The sequence below is a fragment of the Manis javanica genome, chromosome 13 (assembly GCF_040802235.1).
Source record: "Manis javanica isolate MJ-LG chromosome 13, MJ_LKY, whole genome shotgun sequence".
NCBI classification, from domain to species: domain Eukaryota; kingdom Metazoa; phylum Chordata; class Mammalia; order Pholidota; family Manidae; genus Manis; species Manis javanica.
In genome coordinates, this window is record NC_133168.1 from 27,000,373 (window position 1) to 27,025,644 (window position 25,272).

General features: G+C 45.9%; 1 long non-coding RNA gene across 2 annotated transcripts; it reads left to right on the forward strand.

Annotated features, from left to right (window-relative positions):
- LOC108409644 (uncharacterized) lies at positions 1-24,539 on the forward strand. 2 transcript variants are annotated; one of them, XR_005059242.2, is made up of 3 exons: positions 11,943-12,898; positions 13,609-13,841; positions 24,279-24,539. It is a non-coding gene; the product is annotated as an uncharacterized lncRNA (long non-coding RNA). The 2 variants fall into 2 exon arrangements; XR_005059243.2 differs by lacking the exons at positions 11,943-12,898; positions 13,609-13,841 and adding an exon at positions 1-2,396.
- Positions 24,540-25,272: the final 733 nt, after the last annotated feature.

The window sequence follows — 25,272 nt, forward strand, 5'->3', positions numbered from 1 at the left end:
TGCCCTGGACAAATGAATAAAATTATAATAAAAAACTCAAAGGCATTCATTTAGTTTAACAGTTATAATGAGAAACATGGGTTTCACTTTGCTCCCGTAAGTCAAAAACATATGAATAATCCTTCAGTTTGCTTAAGGAAAACAAGATGAAGTCTGCTTTTATCATATTATTTTCATTGTAAACCAAGCATCACCGTCAATGTAATACACAGAGCAAAGGGAGGCGTGAGGCTTCATCAAGTATCAAAGTAGGTAACAGAAAAATAGCAGTAAGTATGCAAAACAATCAAGAAAATAAAGATGGGAGAGTCTTTTCCGTTCCCTCAGCAGCACGCCCCACAGCCATGCTGTTCCCCACATCTGCGCACAGCTGGGACTCCCAGCTGGGGGCCTGGCCCGGGGACAGCAGGTGGTCCTGCGACTCGCTGGGCTCAGGGAGAAGCATCACCACCACAGTCCAGGCTGGCCAGGAGCCGGCAAGTCAAATCTCCCTCTAAGAGTCAGATATCAGGAAATACGAACCCCTTACCTACCCTAGAGGGGGAGTTTTCCCTACTTACTCACCTTGACACAGCTCCTGCTCACCTAAGTGGACTGTGAACCTTGGCAAGGCCGTCGTGCAAAGGCGGAGCAGAGCGCTAACCCGGACCGGACACCAGAGTGGGTGAGGGGCGCAGCAGGCCCGTCGGGGGCTCTCCACGGACGTCGGGGCACGGCAGACCAGCTCCCCAACGCCGCCGACGTTTCGGCGGCCTGGGTAACAGGGGGGCTCTTGTATCCCAGAGATCGGCTTGGAAGACAAAATGCCTGCCTCTCCTTTGGAGCGGTCACCTAACAGCCTTGAAACAGTGCACGAGGCAGTATTTTTTCCATCCAAGCCTCTCAATCACCTCGGGCCATCAAACGCACAAGGACAAAAAGGCAGACAGAAGGCCGTCGTAGGGCGGTGTTTGTGTCACGTCCATCACCGAGGCCCAGAGGGGCTTTGCCGAGCTTTGCAGAACCAAGGCGGGCCCCGCGTGACCCTTCGGGAACGGCCAGCGGGCCTGGGGGCGGCCCCCGCGGTCCGACACTCCCGGCGCCGCGAGTACCGCGGGGACCGAGCCCAGCGCGGGGGAGGCGGTCCGGCCCGAGGCGCACCCGCAGCGCGAGGACCCCAGGCCGCTGCTCCCCGGACACGGCTAGGGAGACGGGCGCCCGGCACAGCGCTGCCGGCTGCTCCCCTGCCGCTGCTGAGCGGCCCCTCCGCAGAGCTCCTCCGGCCAAACTTCCCCATAACGTCAGCATCTGTAAAACCACCTCTTCCAGAGGAGATGCATCCTAGGCAAGCTTCCCGGCGCAGCACACGGAGACTGATGGCTCTCCTGAGCCGCTGCACCCTCCCTCAACCACGACAATGAAAAACCACTAGCACGCCCCCAAGGCCCCGAGAAGGAAGTGTGCCTTTCCCTGGTGGACACGGGGCTCTTTAGGCCAACGTCGGACGGGAGGGAGCAGGGACTCAACCCTGCCTGAGAAAGCCTGGCCTGCAGGCCCCAGGCACCTCTCACCGCTGGCCGGCACCGCCCCTTCCCCCGTCCACACTCGCAGCCCTTCCGTCCTTCTTCTCCTCGAGCCAGGACCCCACACCAGCCCTAAGGACTCTCCTTCCTTCTGGAACACAGGTCAAGCAACCCTGTCCACCACCCCACCCCCGCCGAAGTCAGGGAGATGTCTGTGGGGCATGGAGCCTCCTGAGACATGACTAAAGGCTCTTCATGAAAATCCTCCATGAGTCAGGATGAGACATGCTGAGCGGGCTGTTTTCCTGGCAACGGACCTGTATTTCCATGTGAAGGGGTAAATACTGGCAGATGAATTTCCAAGTGCCTACCAATTCACACACAGGACGAGCACATTAAGGAGAGTTCCCAGAGATGTCTGTAAACTCTAAGGTGACCCCATACACACACCCGACAGCACAGCCAGAAAGGCACTCCACGCGGTTGCCCACCCCAGCCACTGATCCAGGCCCCGCAGTGCCCAGCTTGCACGTACACCTAATGACCCATTCGAATTTGAGATCAAAATTCCCAACTGCAGTCATTCTATCTTCTTCTTCTTCAATTCCCAAACTCACAATCGGGCATGCCACCGAGGATGCCAGTGCTTACTCTGGCTTGGCCCACAAGTGTCTCAGTAGTTACCTATTCTGATTCCTTTCTTCCACCTATTCCTAGGAACAACTTTCCCCAGCAGGACACGGAGAAGCTACCTTGGGACCCATCGCCCATTCTCTCTCCCATCAAGGCTGCTGAGATGCCAAAGCTAAAGTCCAGCCAGGCCACATCCTGGTGGCTGAGGAGCCTCAAGTGGGGACTTCAGAAGTGCAGCTTTAGAAGGTTAATTCTCTCATGGTAGGAAGATGTGGCTGGGTACCCCCCTTAGCCGCACCCAGGTGGGTGGGATCACACAGAGAGTAAACAGGAGTCTGCAAGGTTATGAGCCAGGCCCATGGTTAGACGGGAGCCAGCTGGATCTTCCTTAAGCATTTCCATGAGGCAGCACATCTGTCCCCACAAGGACCCGCGCTTGGCCATCCCCAGTCAGGGACTCGGAGGTGTCCGCCCAGGCCAGGGACTAAAACAGCTCTTGTTCCCCCACTTACTTTTCCTTTTTATAGATTCCATGTGAGCCACCACCTTCTACGTGTACTTATCACTCTAATTTTCAAGTCTGCAGGTTCCTTTTCTGTGAGTCCATCTTAGGTCAGCAACTTCTGTCATGAGGTTTGGATTTTTCTTTCCTCCAATTAAAGAAGTCACACTTCAGGGACTTTAGAGTCTTCTCCTCCTCCTCACTGCTGTCTTTTGACTTGAGCACATTCTACTTTTGAAGTCTGACACTCCAGCCACACACACATGCACACACATCTCCTCCCTTCTCAAATGGACATACTTCTCAAGCTTAGTTACACTATCAGGTTTCATGTCATCCCCAGGTATTCCCTGGAAAGTATGCAGTTAAGCAGCAGACCTCAAAGCTGACAGCTGGCAGAGAAATTCCAGCTGCATCTCCTTCCTGTCTGTCTCCACTTCTCCTCTGCACAGCAGCAACTTGTCTCCAGGAGAAAAACATGGAACAAAAAATGTTCCCGAGCCTGAAGACCTCTTCCATCCTAAAATCAGAATCAATGCAATAGAAGAACAACTTCTAAAATGGGGAACAAGACTAAATACTTTGTGCAGATAAATATTCAACCAACACCTGAAACAGAAAGATGCTTAATTCATGAGTGGACATCCTTCCTCCAAGGGGCACAGTGGTTTGGGCTCCTAAATCTACCTCTTCAGTTGCCGTGGACACCCACACAGTAGTGAATAGACCAGAATGCAATGCTGAAAGTCAGCATTTCCTGGCCCTGTTGTGCTCCCTGATTCAGTCCAGCAAATGCTTCCTGCATGAACTAGGGGCTGCTGGGACACAATGACTGTCCCAGAGCCCTCTGGGGGTCTTTGGAGAGGGTTAAGATCTGTGCAGCACGCTGCAGCGCAGGCGAGGAGAGGCCTGCATGGGCCAGTCCTCTAGTGCCTTCCCTTTCCTTGGCCTCTTTTCTGTAAGCACCAGCTGTGCAGCGGCCTCTTCTGCTTTGCTCACTCCCTGCTCCTGGCAACCTGCACAGGGTCGGCTTCATACCAGAAATGCAAAAACACTTGTTGAATCAGTTTCTCATGATATGGAAAAGCCACAAAATTGTCTTCCTTCATTCTTTTTCTCAGCCCTGCAACTGAGGGCAAAGTTCTAACAGGGACTTCAGCTGGATGTGAAGAACATCATGCACACACAGGGAAAAGACACCCCAGAAAGAAGCTATAAAGCCTCCATCTAGCAAGGCTTGCCTGAGGAAAGGGGAGGCATAGCTCTGAGATATGTGTGGGAGGTGCAGCACGCCACCCTCAGCAATTCACCCCAGCCCCAGCTCCATGGATTTGGGATGCTGGGTTTTCACAGCTCTCTGGGCTAAGAAAGCTGTTATAACCTGAGTCACACTCACCAAGCATAGGAGAGCGATTTGCAACCAGAGCACCAATTTGGTAAGTTACGATTAGGAATAAAATGGCCAAGCAGACCAGAGCACATGTTTTACTTGGTCTGGGAAACAAAACTTAAGATCAGATTAACTAGTGAATGTGGAATTGGGCAAAGGAATTATACATACAATCTGTAATATAATACAATATAATATGACAGCCCTAGTCCTCTGCGCCACTGCACACGTGCCAGGATGCTAGCTGTTTGTCTGGTACCCCAATATGGATGCCCTGCTGCAGCCACTAAGCAAGTCCACTCCTGGGGTGGGGCTCAGGACCCCACACAGAGCTGCCACGGGGTTACGTCCTGCATCTTTCTGGACCTTGCTTTCCCTGGTTTGAACTTCAAGAAATTCTCAGCATGTTGAGCACACCAGGAATACCAAGTTGACCACATTAGTAGAGTTAGGTTTTCTGGGTTCTCAGTACTATCCGTTTATCTTTGCTCTAAGCCTGAGCCTTTGGAAAGAGCATGTTTAAAAGTACTGCAGTTGTTGGAACTCAACCAGGAGTTGGGAGGGGTGCAAGGTGTAGCACTCCAAAATCTTATGACTATAGACTATCTACGGTTGAAAGAACATATGGGATGTGAACAGATCCCAGAAATGGGCTGCTTTAATTTGTCTGATTTCTCTCAGACTGTTCAAGTACAGTTGGACAATATCCATCATATCATAGACAAATTTTCACAAATGCCTAGGGTGCCTAAATGGTTTTCCTGGCTTCACTGGAGATGGATGGTAATTATAGATTTGCTTTGTTTATGTCACCGTATTCCTATTATGTTAATATGTGTGTGTAAATTAGTTAGTAGTTTAAAACCTATACATACTTAAGGTACTCTACAAGAAGATATGTCAAAGAAATAATCAATCCTCCCATGTTTCCTTCCATATGCTACATCTGTAGCTTTTCTTCTTTCTTCCTAATTACAACCCTTAAATAGAATTCGTGCCTCATATCGAATTTACCGAGTATCATAATTCCTCCAGGTGGTAGAGATACCTCGAGACAAGTGCTGGGCATAGAAGCCACAGGGCATAAATCTGCAAAGAAGTAAAAAGCTAAACATTTCAAACCATATGGCTTCTCTCTCACTTACCAACTTTACATTTCCCTGTATGGCCCCGGAAGATGACTGGTTAGCCAGAGACGGGTAAGATTCCTCAAGGGAGGAACAACCTAAGACAGGCACAGTCGCAGGGGGGCCATCAGGTGAGAATTTGGGGATCAACAGAGGTGAGGCTCAGAACCTCAACCCAACCCCCCTGCTTTGAGAGAAATCTTCTGCATCCGTAGATGTTTTGCTGCCCTTGTCTAGCCTGGATTAATACTTAGTCCATAGGCACACACCTGATCATCTGATCATCTACATTTGCCCTCTTACAGCACTAAACTATGTTTTCTACCTTTATCTTGCATCTACCTACCACTTCAGCATTTTATTAAAAATAAAAATAATAATAATAATAAAGGGAGAAATGTGGGATCAACATATAAATCAAGTACAAAAATCAAACGAATATTCATATTTGACCTGATTGTTTATAGGTCATAATGCGTGATCAAAACCGAAAGTTTCTGTGATGAATGCCCTTGTACTGTTCACCATGTAAGAATTTATTCACTCTGTAAGAATTCGTTCACCATGTAAGAACTTGTTCGTTATGCTTCAGAAGATTGGAGACTGACGAGAATTAGACTTGAGATGGATTAATGATTGTACATTGAGCATTGACCTCCCTATACTGAATTTTATTGTTGTTAACAACCATTTGATCAATAAATATGAGAGATGCCCTCTCAAAAAAAAAAAAAAAAAAAAATAGTAAACTTTGTGTTATCCGTATTTTACCAAAATTTTTTAAAGTTCTAAAAATTTAGATACTTACATATGGGTCTGCATCACATTGCCCCTGCCCACTGTGTTCACATGCTAGCTACCTAATTGGCTTGAATATGCTCCCTCTCTGAACGAAGGAAAAAGATTGAAAGGGATAGAGTGAAATTCCACCCCAGATCTGTGTGTGTACAGTGCAATGTGGATTTGGTGCTATGATGGGCTGAACTGAGTCCCCCAAAATTCATGTTGAAGTCCTAGCCCCCAGTACCTCAGAACGTGGCTATATTTGGAGACAGGGCCTCTAAGGAAGGAAAGGTAAAATGAGGCCATTAGGGTGGGCCCCAATGTAATCCAACTGGTGTCCTGAGGAGAGGAGGGGGTGAGGACACCAAGAGATACCGGGGCACAACATGAGGCAGTGAGAGGGGACCACTTGCAAGCCAGGAGAGCAGCACACAGGGGACCCCCAACCCCGCTGCACCTTCATCTTGGATTTCTAGTCTCCAGAACTGTGAGAAAATAAATTTGTCGTTTAAACCATTCAGTCTGGTATTTTGTTATGGCAGCCTTCGAAAGCTATATAGCTGATGAAATTAAGTTTTAATAAACAGTGTTCTCTTTGATTAATTACATAAACTTTCTTAAAGAGTCCATTAAAAATGACTTACTTTATACCAGTCACTTTCATTGTAACTAACCAAATACATTTTTGGAAAGAAAATTGTTTTCAAAATGCCATTAATCTATCGCACTACATGCCATTTTCAATAAATACATTTATTACATTCTCATCATGTCCGTCAAAGAGAAAGGGCACTAGCTATGAACATGCTAAAATTAGCATGAGTCAATTCAGCCCAACAAGGATATTTTAAGCACTATGAGTTCAACTATGAAAGACTTTAGTGGAGGTTGAAAAGTCAAGGCCTAAGCCGGCAGAGAATTGAGGCTTGTATTTGGAACCAGGTTCTCCTCCACTGATCTCCTTCTCCAGTACACACACACACACACACACATGCAGGTTAAGGAGCAATGCGAAAGCAAGATGACACAGACAGACTACAGCTGCAACTGGCTCCTTAGTGAAGAAATCAGGGGCCGGGGCAGGGGTGCTCAAAGATGGTCCCCTGAGCCTCTGCACTCTCTACTCCACCTGCCCGCCTGGCCTGTCATCTTCCCCTGCTCCAGATTCCTGCCTACCTTTGAGGGTAGGGCCTAGTCGCCACTTCCCCCATGGAGTCCTGTCCAACTATTTTAGCCCATGAGGATTCTCTCCGTTCTCTCAAAGCCCATCAAGTGGATTACATGAATCTCTCGCCTTAATCATGAAAGGGTATAAATTGGTCTCCCTAAGGATCAGACTTTGCCTCTCACTGAACCTTCACACTGATTTATGCAGCTGCTATTAAAAAACATTACAGCCAGTTGAATTATGATTTTAACAGTCCTAGGGAAACAACTGTTCTTTCCATTTTAATTAGTGGCGTTTTGCAAACACTTGGCATTGTATGGCTAAGAAGAGTGAGATTGCCGTACCTTAGATCACTTTCAGGATGATTTGGCAAACAAGCCTACTTTGCATTTATTGCTCATGTTATCTGTCTCCAAGCAGCACACACTGTTCTCTACAGCCCTGAGCTGAGTCGTTCTTTTGGCAAAGAAGCAAAAAGGAGGACTACATGTTTCAATCTCTTCCACAGAAAAGGAAATTCAAACAAAGCAGTGGTTTATTTAAGAGCTCCAGACAGAGCAGCAGGAAAGCTGTACTTTCTAATGATCATCTCATCCTCCTGGTCTGGGTTCTTCAACTAGGGTGTGTGTCTTTTCTAGTCTCGCCACCTACCCCACCCACTGCCACCGTAGTACAATCCCTGGTGGCAAGCCAACCACAGTGGGGAGGGCAAGGCCAGCCAGGCCCGGCTGCATGGGGCCTCCTCAGCTTGCAGGGAAGGGCCCAGCCAACAGAGCCAGAGAGAGGCTTGGAAAGTGAGGCGCAGATAGACACCCCTGCTCACCTAGGCTTGAGAACATCAGCCCGGAAGGCTCAGGGTACACTTAGTTCAACCTCTGGGGGCATCGGTTTTAAGGGAAGACTTGAATTATTCTTTATATTAAATAAATACAGATATGTTACAAAGTAAACAGCCAATACCAAGTTAATGTTCAAGCAAAACATATACTTGCTTCTGGCCTCTGCTTCAGATTCCAGAAATATGCGTTAACTCTCCTTTCCTACTGAGGTAATGTAATGGACATTTTAGAGAAGCACCAGTAAGAATATATGTAGGCTTATGTGATACAGTTTCCAGATCTTCATATTAAACTTGCATTTCTTTCCCTTGAAAGAATTATATTTTCTTGGAAAAAAATCTACACAAGGGTTTGCAGAAAGATAGATGAGACTTACAACCACATCCTCACTCACACAATACTTCCTTCTTGACCAACCAGACGCCCGCAAAGCCCCACGGCAGGAAGCCGCCCCCTCGGCCTGCCCACTGCTCTCCCCAGGGACACGCGCAAGGAAAGCAAATGGACCTTTGAGGAGAATAATTATTTGAAGTTTATAAATCATTTCACTTGAAGGGTTATGAAATTTAGCAGTGTTTTCCACTCCAGTGAAAATTGCATACATCTAAGTAACAGAGACACAAGTTACAATTACAGCCAGACGTTAACAGCCGTAACTTCGGCATCCCATAAAGAGATCCCCAACTTCTGCTTTTTCACTTCACTTCTCAGCAATACCATACTGGATTGAGGCATCACTTTTGCATGGAAGGAGAAACAAAAATGCATATTTCCCCTTTTCAGTAGGGCCAAGCACTTCTTAGTCTGCCTTCAAGAAAAACAAATCACTTTCTACCCCAAAATAAGCCAAAAATACCAAGACTGTCCTGTCTGGAAATTGGTCCCAAAAATAATAAAACCTTGAACATGTCCCATAAGCTGGACTTGCTGAGAAAATACACTTTTTTCCCCAGATTGTTTGCTATGACAACGTCTGAAGATAAGTCATGACTTTGGGGAATAGGATAATTGTGTGAGACAGATAATCAAGAGCAAAATTAGTCTGAACAACACATTAATGTACACTTGAGAACTCTGGCAATTTTGTGGGCTTTTTTCCTTCAAGTATTTATTGTGATTTTATTCACATGATATTTATTCAATGAGCCAATCTTCTGAAGGCTGACTCTACTGCACCCTGAGCAAGTAAATATTTTCTTTCCTTTTCTAAATGCTCCTACCTCCCAGTCTTCCTTTGTCTGAGGTGCATATAACATCAAGCAAAGAAACCACTGCTCTTTCTTCTTTCAACCCAGGCGTATACAATCCATACTCTGAGCTGACACAACTGCAGGACCTGGTCAAATGGCCATTTGACTTTTCTCTTCCACCATCCCTTAAAATGCACTCTGTGGATTCATCCTTCCTGTCAAGTGATCCCTGAACACTTGAGTGGATCCCATGACTTTTCTGCTCAGGCAACAACTTCAAAGTCCCAAAAGAATTAAAATGTACAGCCTGGAAATAAAAGAAACTCCAGCCTGGTCATAACATTAAGTTTCCTGACCTGTGCCAGCTAGGTCCTGCTGAACGCTGGTCATCTGCAGAGACTGGGGGAGAGCAGACCTCTTTTCTCTCTGCACTTTATGCCCAACTGCTGGCCAGTTTCTCACCCCGCAAGATCAAAATAGGGGGGCAGAACCATACTAACTGTCTTCATACACTGTTTGTGGATACTTTACTGATACTAATTTTCCTTCAGCTAACTGCTCACGCCTACATCAGCCACTAGATGGCTGGAAACTCTAGCTACTGGGGTGCCATCGCTCTCGGGCTGGATCTAGAGTGGCCCCAGGCCAGCCCTCTCCCCCACATGGCCCCACTGAGTCCCCAGGAGATCCTCAGGCACCCTTTCCCCAATGAACTCTGAGAAGGTGGGTGATCTTGTTGCCCAGACCACCACGCGGGCCCCAAAAGCAGGGAATGCCGGTACAGCGGGGCCAGCGGCCCCTCAGCAGCCCCCCTCACCAGACTTGGGATGAAGGATGTGACAGATCTTCCTGAAGAAATCTCCTTCACAAACCCTCCTCTCAATCCTCACATTGTGGAAGAGACCTGTGGGATTTGTGATTAGGGAACAGTTCTCAAATGTCTACAAAACCTCAAATATCTACACTGAAATTCTCTTAGGTGGTCTAGCAGTTGCCTTTAGAATGTCACATGACTTGAATGTGTGCTTCAGTCAAAATGTTAATTTAGTACCCTATTTCACGTTTGTGTATGTATCCAGGGACATAAAATTCAACATCCCCTCACCAATGGGGATCCAGTCCTGATGGAAGGCAGGGCTCCTGTTGCCAGGTTAAACACACCCCGTTCTTCACGTGGCCTTCAGACCCTCACCATCCAGGTCACCTTCCTCTAGACACCAACAAGTTAATTTCTGACCTTTATAAAGTCATCACCAGAAAAGGACACTGAGCAGAGTGGACCCTGGGCTCTTCTGATCCAAATGCCGCAGGGTGAGGGTGATGGTAATGATTAAGGGCCCAGGTTCTAATCCCAGCTCTGCTACTTACTGGCTATGTAATCTTGGGGAAACTACTTAATCTCTCTGTGCCTCAGCCTCTCCATCTGTTAAATGGGAATATAGTCCCTGCTTCATAGAAGTTGTTATAGAGATTGAGATAAAATTGTGCAACACTCACACCTACACCTGGTACACAAATGTCTATTTAAAAAAAGGCCTGTCTTTATCTAGGTAGCCCCAGTTTGCTATTAGGCAGCTACCTTACACTAGTGAGATGCACTACCATTTTTTAAAACTTGAAATTCAGCAGAAGGGAAGAGAAAACACCAGAGAGCATCATATGTGCAGGGCTAAGTTTGTTTTACTTGTGTGTGGGGACCATGCAGGGCTTGGTGGGCCATTGAAACTCCCAGGTTTTTTCTTTCACATGAACTTCTGTTCAGCAGGGCCACTCCATCACTTATTTTTTAAATTTACTCTTTGAACCTAAATGCAGAAGTAGACCTTCAACCCCACTGTCAGCTCGACATTCTAGTATTATTATCTCTTATCTAGATACAAAATGTCTCAAAGGATCTTACCAGATCTGTAGTTGCCACAGCTCTGATAAGTACCCCACCCTGTCTTTCTCCTGATGAGTGATACCAGGGAGCACAGGGACAGGGACAGAACCTTGGGTATGTCCACTCTTCCCAGGCCCTATCCTGACAGACAGCACAGGACTTTGTACTCTGCAAAGGCAAGACACACTGTAGATTGCCCACTGTGTGGTGGGATGTCAATGACTAAATTATTTGTAGGTCCCTAGTTTGACAACCTTTGTTTGTAAGATGTAAAGAGTGACAGCAGCCACGTAGCTGTGAGGACTGAAGGAGACTCTGCATTAGAAAGCACCAAGCCACATCACTGTCACAATGAAAACACTAAAAGATAAAAACATAAAGGATTCTGATTATCAAAGTACCTCTGGGGGCCTAGAGCAATGTGGAGGAAGAAGGCTGTATTTTCCAGAACATGCTGATGATATAATTTGCAAGATAAAAGAAGGTGACCTCCCCTGTAGGCAGACTGGGGTTAAACTGGGAGGGTAAAAGGGGGCAGTCAGGGACAGTAGGCACACCCATGCAGAAGCAGCAGGATAAACAGAGTAACACACCACAAACACACACAAGTAAAACAAACTTAGCCCCGCACATACGATGCTCTCTGATGTTTTCTCTTCCCTTCTGGTGAATTTCAAGTTTTAAAACATGATAGTGCATCTCACTACACTGATATCATTTTCCTAGTGACCATAACCCACATTTGGAAAACTAAGGATATGGCATGGCCCAATCTACGCCCAGTAGGTTATAGAAGAGAGAGAGAAGTCAGTTTGGCATAAATTATTTCTGTATATCCTTTCCTCGGGGGTCTTGAGTTTTGTTAAGAATTGGTTCTGGAATGTTGCCAGGATTCAGTGTTTCCTTCTTTTGATAAGTGTCCTGGCTCTGTCCTCGTCTGTCAAGCCAGCTTAAAGGTGACCGACTGCTGTCGCTGCTCTAGGGTGCCTGTGTTTGTGCACTGAGCAATGTGGGGCAGGTGTGGGCTTTAAGACCCTCTTAAAAGGGTGGGCTGGCCTTTCCATTTTGAGAAGAAAGACAGAAACTGGGAGCAACCCTGTCTTCTCCTGTCCCCTGTTAACACTGTCTCATCTCCCCTAAACGCTGGATGATCTTCCCGACCAGAAAAATCTCCTTATCATGGGCCCCCTGCTTATGGCGGCTCCTTGCGGGCCGGGCCGCTTCCCAGCCTGCGTCCTGGTGATATGAGCCAGGAGATGAGCTGAAGCACCCCAGCCTCACACTCCTGGTTTCCAGACCTCCACTGGTAACTGGTGGTTTCGGCGGGAAAACTTATTTAATATCTCCACTTAATTTTCTTCACGTGTAAACTAGAAATACTACCACTTACCTCTGGGGTTTACATGATAATTAGTTTATTGAAGGGAGTTCCCTTCTTTTCCTGGGCTGACAGGGGCATGCCCCAAACTCCCTCTGCTGCTTTCACACCACTGTTCCCTTGTATTCAGAGTAAATCCAGAGATTTATTATCCGAGATTCCCTATGTCATCTAAAGCACTGCGGAAACCACAAAGCCTCAAAACAAGTTTCCAATAAGGAGACTGTCTTCTTCAACCACTTACACAAAAAGACCGGAAAAGGGGTAAAATAAGAAACATATTTCAGCAGAAAGACCTGCGCGCGGGCTCCCCCGTGCAAACCAAATGAATTACCTGCCAGACCAAATGAATTACCTGCCAGACCAGGGCTCATCCTGCAGGGGGCGCTCGGGGCAGCCCGCGGCGCGCTTCGCCCGGGCGCGCGGGGCCCCAGACGGGCTCGCAGAGGCCGGGCACCGGGCTGGCGGCCGGCCAAGGCGCGGAAAGTTTGCGGGCCGGGGAAGGTGCGAGCCGGACCACCGGGCGGAGAGGGGAACAGAGCCCAGAGCCCCGGCCCCGCGGACGCCCCGCCGCGGGACGCGCACCCCGGCGGCCGCGAAGAGGGTTTAACCTCGGAGGCTCTTCCCGGGGCCCCGCTCGACCCCGGGGCAAACCCGTTTCCCCTGCCCCTCCCTCCCCCCAGCCCCCCGAGCTCCAAGTTAAAGGCCACTCCCAGCGCGGTCGGCCCGACGGCCCCCGCCGGAGCTCCGGCCCTTACCTGCCGCCGTCCAGGCCCGGGGGCCGCGGGCTCCGGGGTCGCGGGCGCCGCTGCCGCCCGGTGGCTCCCGGCGCTGCGGTGCGGCGGGGACGCGCGCGCCCGACCCTCGCGGAGGCGGCTGCGGTGGGCGGTGCGGGCGCGGGGCGCCTGCCGGGGCCGAGAGTACCGCGCCCGGCGGAGGCGAGCTCTGCGGAGCGCCTCCTGCGCACACCGCCCCCCGCGGCCCGAGCAAAGGCAGAAGGAATTTGGGAGGATGGTTTGCCCTTCCGGCTCTGCAGTAGGTCCCCAGACCGACCTCCGGAAGCAGGAGCGCGGGCGCTGGGCGAGAGGAAGTGGGGCCGCGCGGATGGCAAAATCCTCAGCTCTGGGGTCAAGTTCAGTAAGGCCGGGTCCTCCATCGCGTGCTGCTAAAATCGCTACCTCAATTTCGATTCCTCCTCCTGTCTTCGGGTACAGGTGCTAACGGAGAATCAGATGGCCCAGAGAATGTTGGCGGGGGTGCAGTTTTCAGCGGGGTGTTTGGAGATGGCGCCGCAGCGAAGAAGGGACTGAAGACGGGAGAGCAAGTCAAGCGGCGTCTGAGGGGAAGCACTGCTGCCTTCCAGACACTGAGATGTTCTTCCTTGTAGGGGCCAGTTCTTCCACGATTCGCAGGCACCTTATCAGGCAGAATTAGTACTATTTCTACGGTACGGGTGAGGAGACTGCAGCTTAGAGAGGTTAAAAGGATTGTCCAAGGTCGCAGATCCGTTAAGGAAGGAGCTTGCCTTCCAGCTCAGGAGGCCTAGCTCCTCAGAAGCATAGTTCAACCAGGACGGTACTGCAGTGGGGCAAATGCGGCATTAGCAGCAGGCATGCAGGCTGGGGACGGTATGATTAACTCAGCCTCCTGGTGCCTGGAAAGAATTCCTAGAAATGATGTCTGATTCAGTGATTTTTTTTAAAACAGCTAGTTTAATCACTGCATGCAAAATAAAATACTTTGCAAGCCCATCTTTACAAGGCTGTGTATATTTTCCACAGCCTCATCCACAGGCAATTTAATTCTCAGTGACCCATTTGGACCATCTGTGAGGAGATTCACTGGGTTCCTTCCCTAATTCTCCACATTGATTCCTGGCGCACATGCCTGTTTACAGGAATGCGATCCATCGTGCATGTAGCAGAGTCCATACCGCATCAGCGTGGCATGGGGAAGCTGGTCAGAGCAAAGCAGCACAACTGCTGCTGAGAGGCCACAGCCACCACAGGCCAGTCCCTGACTCAGCTGTCAGGATCACATGGCTTTTGCAGGGCAGAGTGCCAACTGCTCATGAGGCAGAGAACAAGGGCACATTGTACTATGTGGAAAAGGCCACTAACCACCAGTGTCAGGAGCTGAAGCTGCAGCATCCTCTGGGAGCAGCTTGGTCAGTAAGGTGGCAGAGCTCCTGTTTCTCTGCAGGTACCTCTGCTTTCCCATGCTGCATCCATTCGCTTCTTCCCTCCCCTGATGCCAGCGACCTTCCTACCTTTCCTTCAAGGCTCTTCTCAAATGCCACTTTTTTTCAGGAAGCCTTATGCACTGACCCAGTGCAGAACTTTCGTTCTAAAATCGGATACCTCTCTTTCAGCACCTGTCCTCTGGGTAAACTCTAAAACAGGCTCTTCCTACTCCTCCATGGCCTGCAGTATACTTAATTTCTCCACAGGTCTTAGCGTAATACCTTGAACCCAGTGGACCCTTAATGAGTATTTTGTTATTGTTATTATTAGTAAATTAATCTATAAGAACACAGCTTCATTGTCCCTTAATTTTGTCTTTTCATTCAAAATACCAGTCAAGCTCATAGAAATTTAGTGATAGGACTGATGTATATGTAGCTATATATGTCAGTATAAATTGACATCAGTTTACTTTGAGGTAATTCTGAAACTGAATAACTGGGGTTTAAGAGTGATTTCCCCAGGTCATAATACTAATCATTGACAGAGCCAAGATTTAAGCCCAAGACTGACTCCAAAGTGCACACATTCAACCACAGCACTGCTGCCCCCTCGATCATGCATGCCTTCATCTGAGATCCAGAAAATACTACGGTTACTCAGCTATGCGCCAGGCATTGTGAAGATAGCAACAATTAAAACAGAGTTCTTGGAGAATTGGAGGAGGGTCGACAAAAGATAACAAATTTCCAGTTATAAAACACAGAAGTTCTAGGGATGCAGTGTACAACATGACAACAATAGCAAACATTATTGTATGATATATAGGAAAGTTGTTATGAGAATTAATCCTATGAGTTTTCCTCATAAGCAAAACCTCTTTTCATTCTTTGTCTTCTTATTGTATCTGTATGGGATGATGGGCACTAACTAAGCTTGTGGTAATCATTTCACAATATATGTGAGTCAAACCATTATACTGCAATGCCTTAAACTTAACCCAAGTGATGCATGTCAATTACGTCTCAATAAAACTGAGAGAAAATACAGTTTTTGCCCTCAAAACTGCTTGCAATCTAGTAGAAGGAATAGGTAAATTAGGAAATAATCAGACTTAAGTGTTTTATGTTTTATAAAAGAGATACATAGGGACCCTAAAGAAACACTTTGTTTTGCCTTATATAATAACAGTAAGGATTCCCTGAGAAGCTAGAATGTAATTTTAATTTTGAAGGACACAGAGTAGCTTGCTACAATGATAATCAAGAAAAGTATATGGTAGGCAAAGTGAAGAACATTGACAAAAATGTGGAAGCATGGAATGCATTAAGAATGCCGGCTGTGATTCATGCGGGCTGCAGTGTGGTGACAGTGGCCCAGAGATGAGGCTGGAAAGGGAAGCAGAGCCAAACCGCAAGTCACCCGTGCGTCAGCTTCACGGAGTCCATTACACCTTGAATATGTATGAAATCACGTCTGCATATGTGAACTTTTCAGGGGACAGGTTTGATAGCTTTAGTCAAATTCCCAGAGGAGCTAACTGACCCAAGGCCAGGAGGTGCAGAAGTCAGTTTCCCTTGCCATGGCCTGCTGCCCAATCCATGGACCAGGTGAAACATCAGCTAGGATGTGCTGCAACCTGGATTGGTGCTAGGTGCAAGGCTCACCCCTGCCAAACACCTTCAAATGTGCAGTGGCACAGCCAGCCCTGGGCAGGGATAGCTGGACCCTGATTCTCTCAGCACCTGCATCTTCACCCGTTGAGGGCAGAAGAATGGAGTAGCTGGGCAGCTGACAGGCCAGAAGGTGGGGAGCTGGCAGATGAGAACATTCTCTAGGGAGACAGCAGAGTGAGCCAAGATGCTCAGTGCATGCCCCACTGTTCAAAGACTCCCCTTACTGTTACAGGCTGAATTGTGTCCCCACACCTTCCTATGTTGGAGCTCTAACCCCTAGTACCTCAGAATGTGTCTCTTTGGAGACAGGGCCTCCTTATGAGGCCCTATGTCCTTATGAGAAGAGGAGATAAAGACACACACAGACTTGTGCGCATATAGGGCTGAGCACATGAAGAGACGCCCAGAGAGTAATCCACAATCCACAGAGAGGCCGTACAGGGGTTAACCCTGCTGGCACCCGGATCTTGGACTCCAGTCTCTAGAATGGTAGGAAAATAAATTTCTGTTGTTTAAGCCATCTAGTTTGTGATACTTTGTTATGGCAGCCCTAGAAAACTCAGATTTATAAAATGTCAATTCAAAATTCAAAAACAAAAATTTTAAGAAATTCACTATGGGGACCACAGAGCATTAAATCTCAAATGAGAGTTCTCCTAGGCATGGAGTCCTGAGCCACTGCACTGACCGCACGCCCATGAAGCCAGGTCTTGAGAATACAGGAGTGGCAATCTGCAGAAAATTTGGGATCTGTCCCTGGAAAGGTGTAGCTAAAGCTGTGGGAATGGGTGAGATCACTCCCTGGGAACATAAAGTGAGAAGACAAAAGAAAGATGGCTAATGTCCGAAGTTCAGAACACAAACCTGGAAGGAAGAGAGAAAGAACAGCCAGAGAAACAGGAGATGCACAGGAGAAGGTGGAACCTGACGGGAAATGGGTAGCAGTGTCGAAGCCCGAGACCATGTGAGGAAGAACTGACACCCATGGGTCTTTGCACGGAGGTCATGCAGTGGGAGCCGAGGCCACATAACTGCTGGGAAGGAGTCCGGACTGTGATCACAGGCTTCTGTCCAAAGAGGCTGGGGACGGGAAGTGGGTGGGACTGCTGGCCTTTGTGCAGGCCTGCGGAAGCCCAGGGTCCAGGGACTGAAATCCAGCTCCCATTCAGTCACTAAGGCTGCATCAGCCTGGAGGAAACAACGAGGGAAGGCCTTCCAGCAAATGCACCAAAGGGCCCAGCCTTGAAAAACAGAGATGCAGCCAGAGTGCGTCTGGTTTGCCTGTTTGTCAGCTGAGTCCCTGTCAGGCTTGGTGAGGTTGGCAACCACTCCATCTCCATCTGGCAGCAGCCGTAGTGACCGGCACGCAAGCAGGCACAGTGACGTATGCTGAGCGAATGAAATGCAGGGTCAGGTGAAAGGCTGTGTGTTTTTATCTTCAGTCATTTCTTTGTTTCAGATGAAAGACACTTAAACATGTTTATAGATTGAGAACAAGAACCCATTAGGAGGAGAGGAGTTTGAGAGAGTTAGAAGAAATAACTGATGAAATAAAATGCTATAGGTTAGAGTGAGAAAAAAAATCAGCATAATGACTGAAGGCAAAAAAAAAAAAAAATTTATCTGAATCATTCTTTGGGAAATCCAATCATTTATTCAATCAATGGTGAGTGGCTTTGTCCTGGACCCTTCTGCGGATGAGGGACTTTTGGGAAGGGTTGTGTGGATCCATAAGAAAACAAAGGAGATATTCCCTTCTAGCTGTTCAAGATGACACCATCTAGTTAAGGAATTTATCACAGAAAAAGACAGACAACAGTGAAGCACAGCCAGGGTATTCCCAAGTGTTTGAGTAATAAAGAAAGATTTAGAAACAGAATGAAGGGGGAAGAACCCTGGAGGCATGAGGAGAATCAGTGGCCGGGGAGGAGAGGAGGCAGGAGAAGGAAGCGGAGAATGAGCAGGGGATGTGGGCTGTGGCACTGCCTGCTGGCAGTGGGCCCAGCTGGCACCTTTCAGGATCAGGAGGCAGGGGCTCAGTGCTGCCCCAAAACCTTGGACAGCTCCTTTCATTTTGCAGGTGACTCAGGCTGTGCTGACGGACCCAGCAGGAGGCAGTGAGAATCCAGACCTGTCTCAGGAAAGGATGCGTCCCTAACAGCTAATCTGTCTAGGTGAAGAAAACTTGGCAGCACTTCAGAAAGTCCAATAATGAGTCAAGGACCAAATGACGAAAAAGATGAGAAAGAAAAATTGACAATATTTTCAGATGTCAAAATATATGATACTATTGGTAATGAAAAAACTATCTAAAAACAAAACTCCAGGCCAAGATGGCTTCACAGCTGAATTACATCAAATATTTAAAGAAGCGCTAATACCTATCTGTCTTAAAGTATTCAAAAAAGTAGAAGAGGAGGAAATACTTTCGAACTCATTCTATGAGGCCAGCATCACTCTAATACCAAAGCCAGACAAAGACACCACAAAAAAAAAGAAAATTATAGACCAATATCCTGATGAACACAGATGCAAAACTCCTCAACAAAATATTAGCAAACTGAATTTAAAAATACATCAAAAAGATCATCCATCATGACCAAGTGGGATTTATTCCAGGGATGCAAGGATGGTATAATATTTGTAAATCAATCAATATCATACATCACATCAACAAAAAGAAAGACAAAAATCACATAATCATCTAAATAGATGCTGAAAAAGCACTTGACAAAACTCAACATCCATTCATGATAAAAGCTCTTAACAAAATGGGTATAGAGGGTAAATACATCAACATAATAAAGGCCATATATGACAAACCCACAGCTAACATCATACTCAATGGTGAAAAACTAAAAGCTTCTCCTCTAAGGTCAGGATCAAGACAAGGATTTCCACTTCATGACTTTTATCTCACGTAGTACTGGAGGTCCAAGCCACAGCAGACAACACAAAGAGATAAAAGACATCCAAATTGGTAAGGAAGAAGCTGAACTGTCATTATTTGCAGATGACATGGTATTATAGATTGAAAACCCTAAAGATTCCACTGAAAAACTATTAGAACTAATAACTCAATTCAGCAAAGTTGCAGGGTACAAAATTAATAAACAGAAATCTGTTGCATTCCTATATACTAACAATGAACTAGCAGAAAGAGAAATCAGAAAAACAATTCCATTTACAACTGCTCCAAAAAGAATAAAATAGCTAGGAATAAACCTAACCAAGGAGGTGAAAGACCTTTACTTTGGAAACTGTAAGACACTCACAAGAGAAATTAAAGAGGACACCAATAAATGGAAATGTATTCTGTGCTCATGAATAGGAAGAATTAATCTTGTCAAAATGGCCATCCTGCCCAAAGCAATTTACAGATTCAAAGCAATCCCTACCAAAATAGCAAAGCATTCTTCAATGAACTAGAACAAATAGTTCTAAAATTCATAAGGAACCACAAAAGACCTCAAGTAACAAAAGCAATCTTGAGAAAGAAGAACAAAGCTGGAGGGATTATGCTCCCTGACTTCAAGCTCTACTATAAAGCCATAGTAATCAAAATAATTTGGTACTGGCACAAGAACAGATCTATAGATCAATGAACAGAACAGAGAGCCAAGATATAAAAACATGCACATGTGGTCAATTAATAGATGATAAAGGAACCATGAATATACAGTGGGAAAAAGATGGCTGTTCAACAACTGGTGTTGGCAGAACTGGACAGCTGCATGCAAGACAATGAAACTGGATTATTGTCTAACTCCATACACAAAAGTAAACTCAAAATGGGACTAAGGGGCACAATAATTCTCAATCACAATATAGGTTGGTCACGGGCATGGTAATACAGCACAGAGAATACAGCTAGTGATTCTGTAACATCTTACTACGTTTCTGGACAGTGACCACACTGGAGGGAGTGAGGACTTGATAGTATGAGTAAATACTGAATCACTGTGTTGTGTATTTGAAATCAATGTAAGATTTTATATCAGTGATACTTTAATTAAAATATACATATATATATATGATACTGCATGTTACCCAACTCAACTGTTTTCTTTGAAGAATAGGATAATGTATCATTGATCCAAATTGAAGGCAAAAATCACACACACACACACACACACACACACACACACACACACACAGAGGTAATGCACCATGCAACGTCATCCAAGGATGCACAAACACAACTTGCTTCAGTGATATAGTTGCTCAATAAAGTTTTAGAAAATAGTGTGAGTGTTTGGAAATTCCGCAGCTCCTAAGATGTGAGAAGAACAGGCTGCAATTGGTCATGCTCTAATCATCAGTTTTTCCTACGTCATTAATAGTAGCAGCTCTCTAACTATTTTCCTAGAAGACTTGAGAATTGCAACCTTTCTTACTTTTCGCATAAATTGTGTGTCAGTGCCTTGCCTTGGCTTTATGCTGTTTTGCAAATTAGCACGATCATTACTGAGTACATTACTGAGTACATTTTATTCCATGCAGCAAGCACGCACCAGGGAATGCCATACACACGCATGTGCACGCACAGGGTCCCCCTCATGATCTCCATCCCATTTTTCCCTTCCAGGGCTGGAGCATTTGCTTGGAGCTTCCCTCTTGCTATTAATCTTATTGTTCCTCTGGCAGAACTACGCAGACTTCCACCCACAGAGCGTGGCACTAGGCAGACAAAACATCCCCTGTATTTTATTTCATGTTTGGTGTTCAGTCAGGAAGAAGGAGCCATGAGCCACTCTGAAATGTCAGCTTGAACACGTTTTACACTCCCAGAGACACAGTGCACCGGGGAGAAATCACAGCCCCGTGGTGCTGACGTGTGGTCGTAGACTCTAACACTCACATATTTCTTTTTCTCAAAATGAAATTGTGCATTTTGGAGTGAATTTCTGGTGGCTTGTTATTTGTTCACTATCACATGATTGTGAGGAAGTTTCAGGTCATTGGCTCCGGGCTCATCGGCTCTGACAGCAAATGGGAAACAGAGCCCGGCTTGTCCTAGCTCCCAGTGCTGTTATTCCTTCAACTGTATTACAACCACAGAAGGCTTACAGGAATCACTCCAAAATAGGAAAACATGGACTCTAGCTCTGATATGGGAGGTTACGGCCATGTGGGTGGCCCATGCGCACTCCCGCCTCGGTCTGCATGCCCGCCTACCAGTGTGAGCAAGATGAGGCCTTACAGCCCTGCAGGGCTTCCCCTGGTCCCTTTGCCACAGGGGAATTTCGTGCTTGCCATGTTTACGCAAAGGATTTCATTCTCTGGTTTCAGTTCACGACTGAGCCAGTCTATCTCTGCCACCACAGAACACACACTAACCCAGTTGCAGGACCTGAAATGCCACCTGCTTCAGTGGGAACCCACCACCACCTGCCCTCCCTGAATTCCTGCAGGCCCCTCAGCTCTGCTGGTCCAGAGCCTGTCCTCTGCATCCCGCACCCTCCTGGTCTCTCCCTCAGCTCCCAGGAGCATCAGGGAGTTGGGCTTCTGATGAATTTACCTGAGGGAGGCTGCCTCCGCCTCTCAGCCACAGTCATGTCATCCTTCACCATCTTCCCCCTGGGCCTTCTCCATAGCTCACGTTTATACACACACACAATTTAAATCCATTGCAATTTTATGATTATCTTAAGAGTAGAAGCCAATAATATTCAGAGCATTACCTTACGACATGCCAACTGCTGAGTACCCTAAGCTTATAAATGAGAAAACATTCCATTGAAGCTGAACATGAGAAATCTGAGGGCACAGAGAGCTGGTAACTGTCTTGAAATATATAAAGGTGGAGAATTGTTCTGGGGCCTCAGGTGGAGGCAGATTTCAGCTGAGTGAGGTGAACTTCTTGCCAAGCAGCCCTGAGAGAGCCTCTGGGTGCCTATGATCTGGAGCAGGCTGGACAAGCTCCTGGCGAGGACTGAGTCGCCCTACGAGGCTGCACAGGGTGCTCTGCAGGACCTCTTCCAGCCCTGGGGAGCACTAACTCTACAAGTTACACAAAATGAGATGTTTCGTTATGTAAAATAGAAAAAAAATCCATTACCATAACTTGAATTGCTTAAAGTGAAAAGCCAAGTTCTTTTATAATGATCTGCATTCATTCAATAAATATGCATTGTGCATATATCATGATTCATGCTTTGTTGAGATATAAATATGAATAAAACAGGTAAAAATGTGTGCCTTCGTGGAGCTTATAGATACCTGGCAGAGTTTTCAAAATGTCTTTGCCTGTATTCTCTTACTTGACCTCATGAAGACTGGATGAGGTGAATGGAGCAAGGATTCTCCCTGCTTTTGCACAAGAAAGCTAAGGATGTGCCCCACTGCACACATGGACTGATGTGGGAAAGAATGGCCCAGCACTCTAAGCGCTGCCAGGTCGCGCCTGCTTGTGGAGAGGAGCCAGGGTCCTAGAGTCCCACCTTACACTTCGAGAGTCAGCAACATGTACTGAAGTCCCTAAAAATTACAGCATTTTAAATGTAGCAAAGGGATTAAACCTCAGAAGCAGTGCTCATTACAACCTAATATATTTTAATTTCTGAGCTATGAGTTCTCAGAGAACAATGTTATACTTTATTCATTTTTTAAAACTCCATGCCTGGCACATAGCGTGTGCATTATCAGTGTCTGTTAATGGACATCTGTACCTCATAAGTATCAAATGCTATTCTTATATTCTGTTTCTTAAAGTGCGCTGTTTTTGTGAATTTATGGTACCTCAGAAATGGAAAGTAGGACATTTCATATGACTTGGGAGAAACTAGAAGGGTAAGATAAGGATCTGTGCCTATAAAATATGTGGGACGGATGCCTTGGAAAAACAGGGGTGACTTAATCTCTATTTTAAAGCATTGGTTATTTTGAGAGTTGCATGATTTTCAATGCATTTCAGTATGTTCTGCTTAATTAAATTCTGGCCTTTAGTTTTCCAGTATTTTAAGTGCATTCTTCATTACAATCATTAGATTGCATTTACCCAGAAATAGACTCTTGCAACATCACAGGCATTCTCTGCTGCTGGAAATTGGGAAAAGTAAATACATCTTTCCATGGCAGGTTTCTAGCAGGTCTTTGTTTGGAGGGAGAAGTGGATGAGAAGTTAGCAGCATGCTCCCATTTCAAGTTCCCATTAATTGAGAACAAAGCCATATTCCATCTAAAGTAGAAGAGGCTATGTACATATAGATATGTACACACACATACATAACATACATATATTACAATTATTTATGAATATATATGCAGTCATACTTGGATATATGCATGTGGTTTTAGGCTGCAATAAAACGAGTCAATTGAAATTTTTACTCCCAGTACTATAAAAGTTATCTTAACACTGTACTGTAGTCTATTAAATGTACAATTATGTATATTTATAAATTAATACACATTTACACATTAAAAATGTAGATTATATCTAAAAATAAGTACATACCCAAAAAATACCAAAATACTTCAGTGCTAAAAACTGCTAACCACCATCTGAGCTTTCAGCAAGTCATAATCTTTTTGCTGGTGGAGGGTGTTGCCTCAGTCTTGATGGCTGCTGACTGATAAGTTGGTGGGTGCTGAGGGTGGGGGGGGGGTAATTTCTTAAGATCAGACAACAATGAAACTTGCTGCATCGATTAATAATTTCTCTGTAGCCTGTGATGATGTTCAATAGCGTTTCACCGACAGCAGACTTCTTTCAAAACTGGAGACAATCCTCTCAAAGCCTGACCTTATCAGCTTAGTTCATGTACTATTCTAGTATTGGTCTATGTAATATTAGCTTAGTCCATGTAATATTTACTTAGTCTATGTAATATTCTAAATCCTGCTGTCATTTCAATAATCTTCACAGCATCTTTGTTAGAAGTAGATTCCATCTCAAGAAACCACTCTCTGCTTATCCATACTAAGCAACGTCTCATCAGTTCAAGTTTTATCATGAGTTTGAAGCAATTCAGTCTCATCTTCAGACTCCACTTCTAATTCTAGTTTTCTTGCTCTTTACAGCACATCGGCAATGATATCCTCTACTGAAGCTTGAACCCCTCAAAAATCATCCATGAGGGTTGGACTCAACTTCCTCCAGACTCCTGTGAATATTGATACTCCTCCCATGAATCATGAATGTTATTAATGGCATCTGTAGTTATGAATCCTTTCCAGAGGTTTTCAATTGACTTTGCTCAGATCCATCAGAGGAATCACTATCTTTGGCACCTGCAGCCCCTGGAAATATGTTTCTTAAATAATAAGGCTTTAAACTCAAAATGATTCCTTGATCCATTGCTCTATTAGCAGGCATGAAAACAATATTAGTCACATTGTACACCTTCAGCAGAGCTTTTGGGTGGCTGGGTGCATTGTGAATGAGCAGTCATATTCTGAAAGGAATCTTTTTTTTATTTCTGAGCAGGTCTCAACAATGGGCTTTATAAACAGATGTGCTGTCATCCAGCCTTTGCTGTTTAATTTATAGAGCTAGGAAAACTAGATTTAGCATAAGTTTCAAGGGCCCTAGGATTTTCAGAATGGTAAACAGCATTGATTTCAACTTAAATTGACCAGTTGCTTTAGCCCCTAACAAGAGAGTCAGCCTGTCCTTTGAGGCTTTGAAGCCAGGCATTGACTTCTCCTCTCCAGCTATGAAAGTGCTGGGTGGCATCTTCTTCCACTAGAAGGCTGTTTCATTCACATTGAAAAGCTCCTGTTTAGCTTCATGAAGCATCTTAGCCAGATCTTCTGGACAGCTTGCTGCTTCACCTTGCACTCAATGTTTTAGTTTCTTTCCTTACACCTCATGAACCAACCTCTGCTAGCTTCAAACTTTTCTTCTGCAGCTTCCTCACCTCTCTCAGCTTTTGTAGAATTGCAGTTAGGGCCGTGATCTGGGTGAGGCTTTTGTCTAAGGGAATACTGTGACTGGTTTGATCTTCTGTCCGGACTCCATAAGAGTAATAAGGCTGTTTCACTTCCTTATTTGTGTGTTCACTGGAGAAGTACT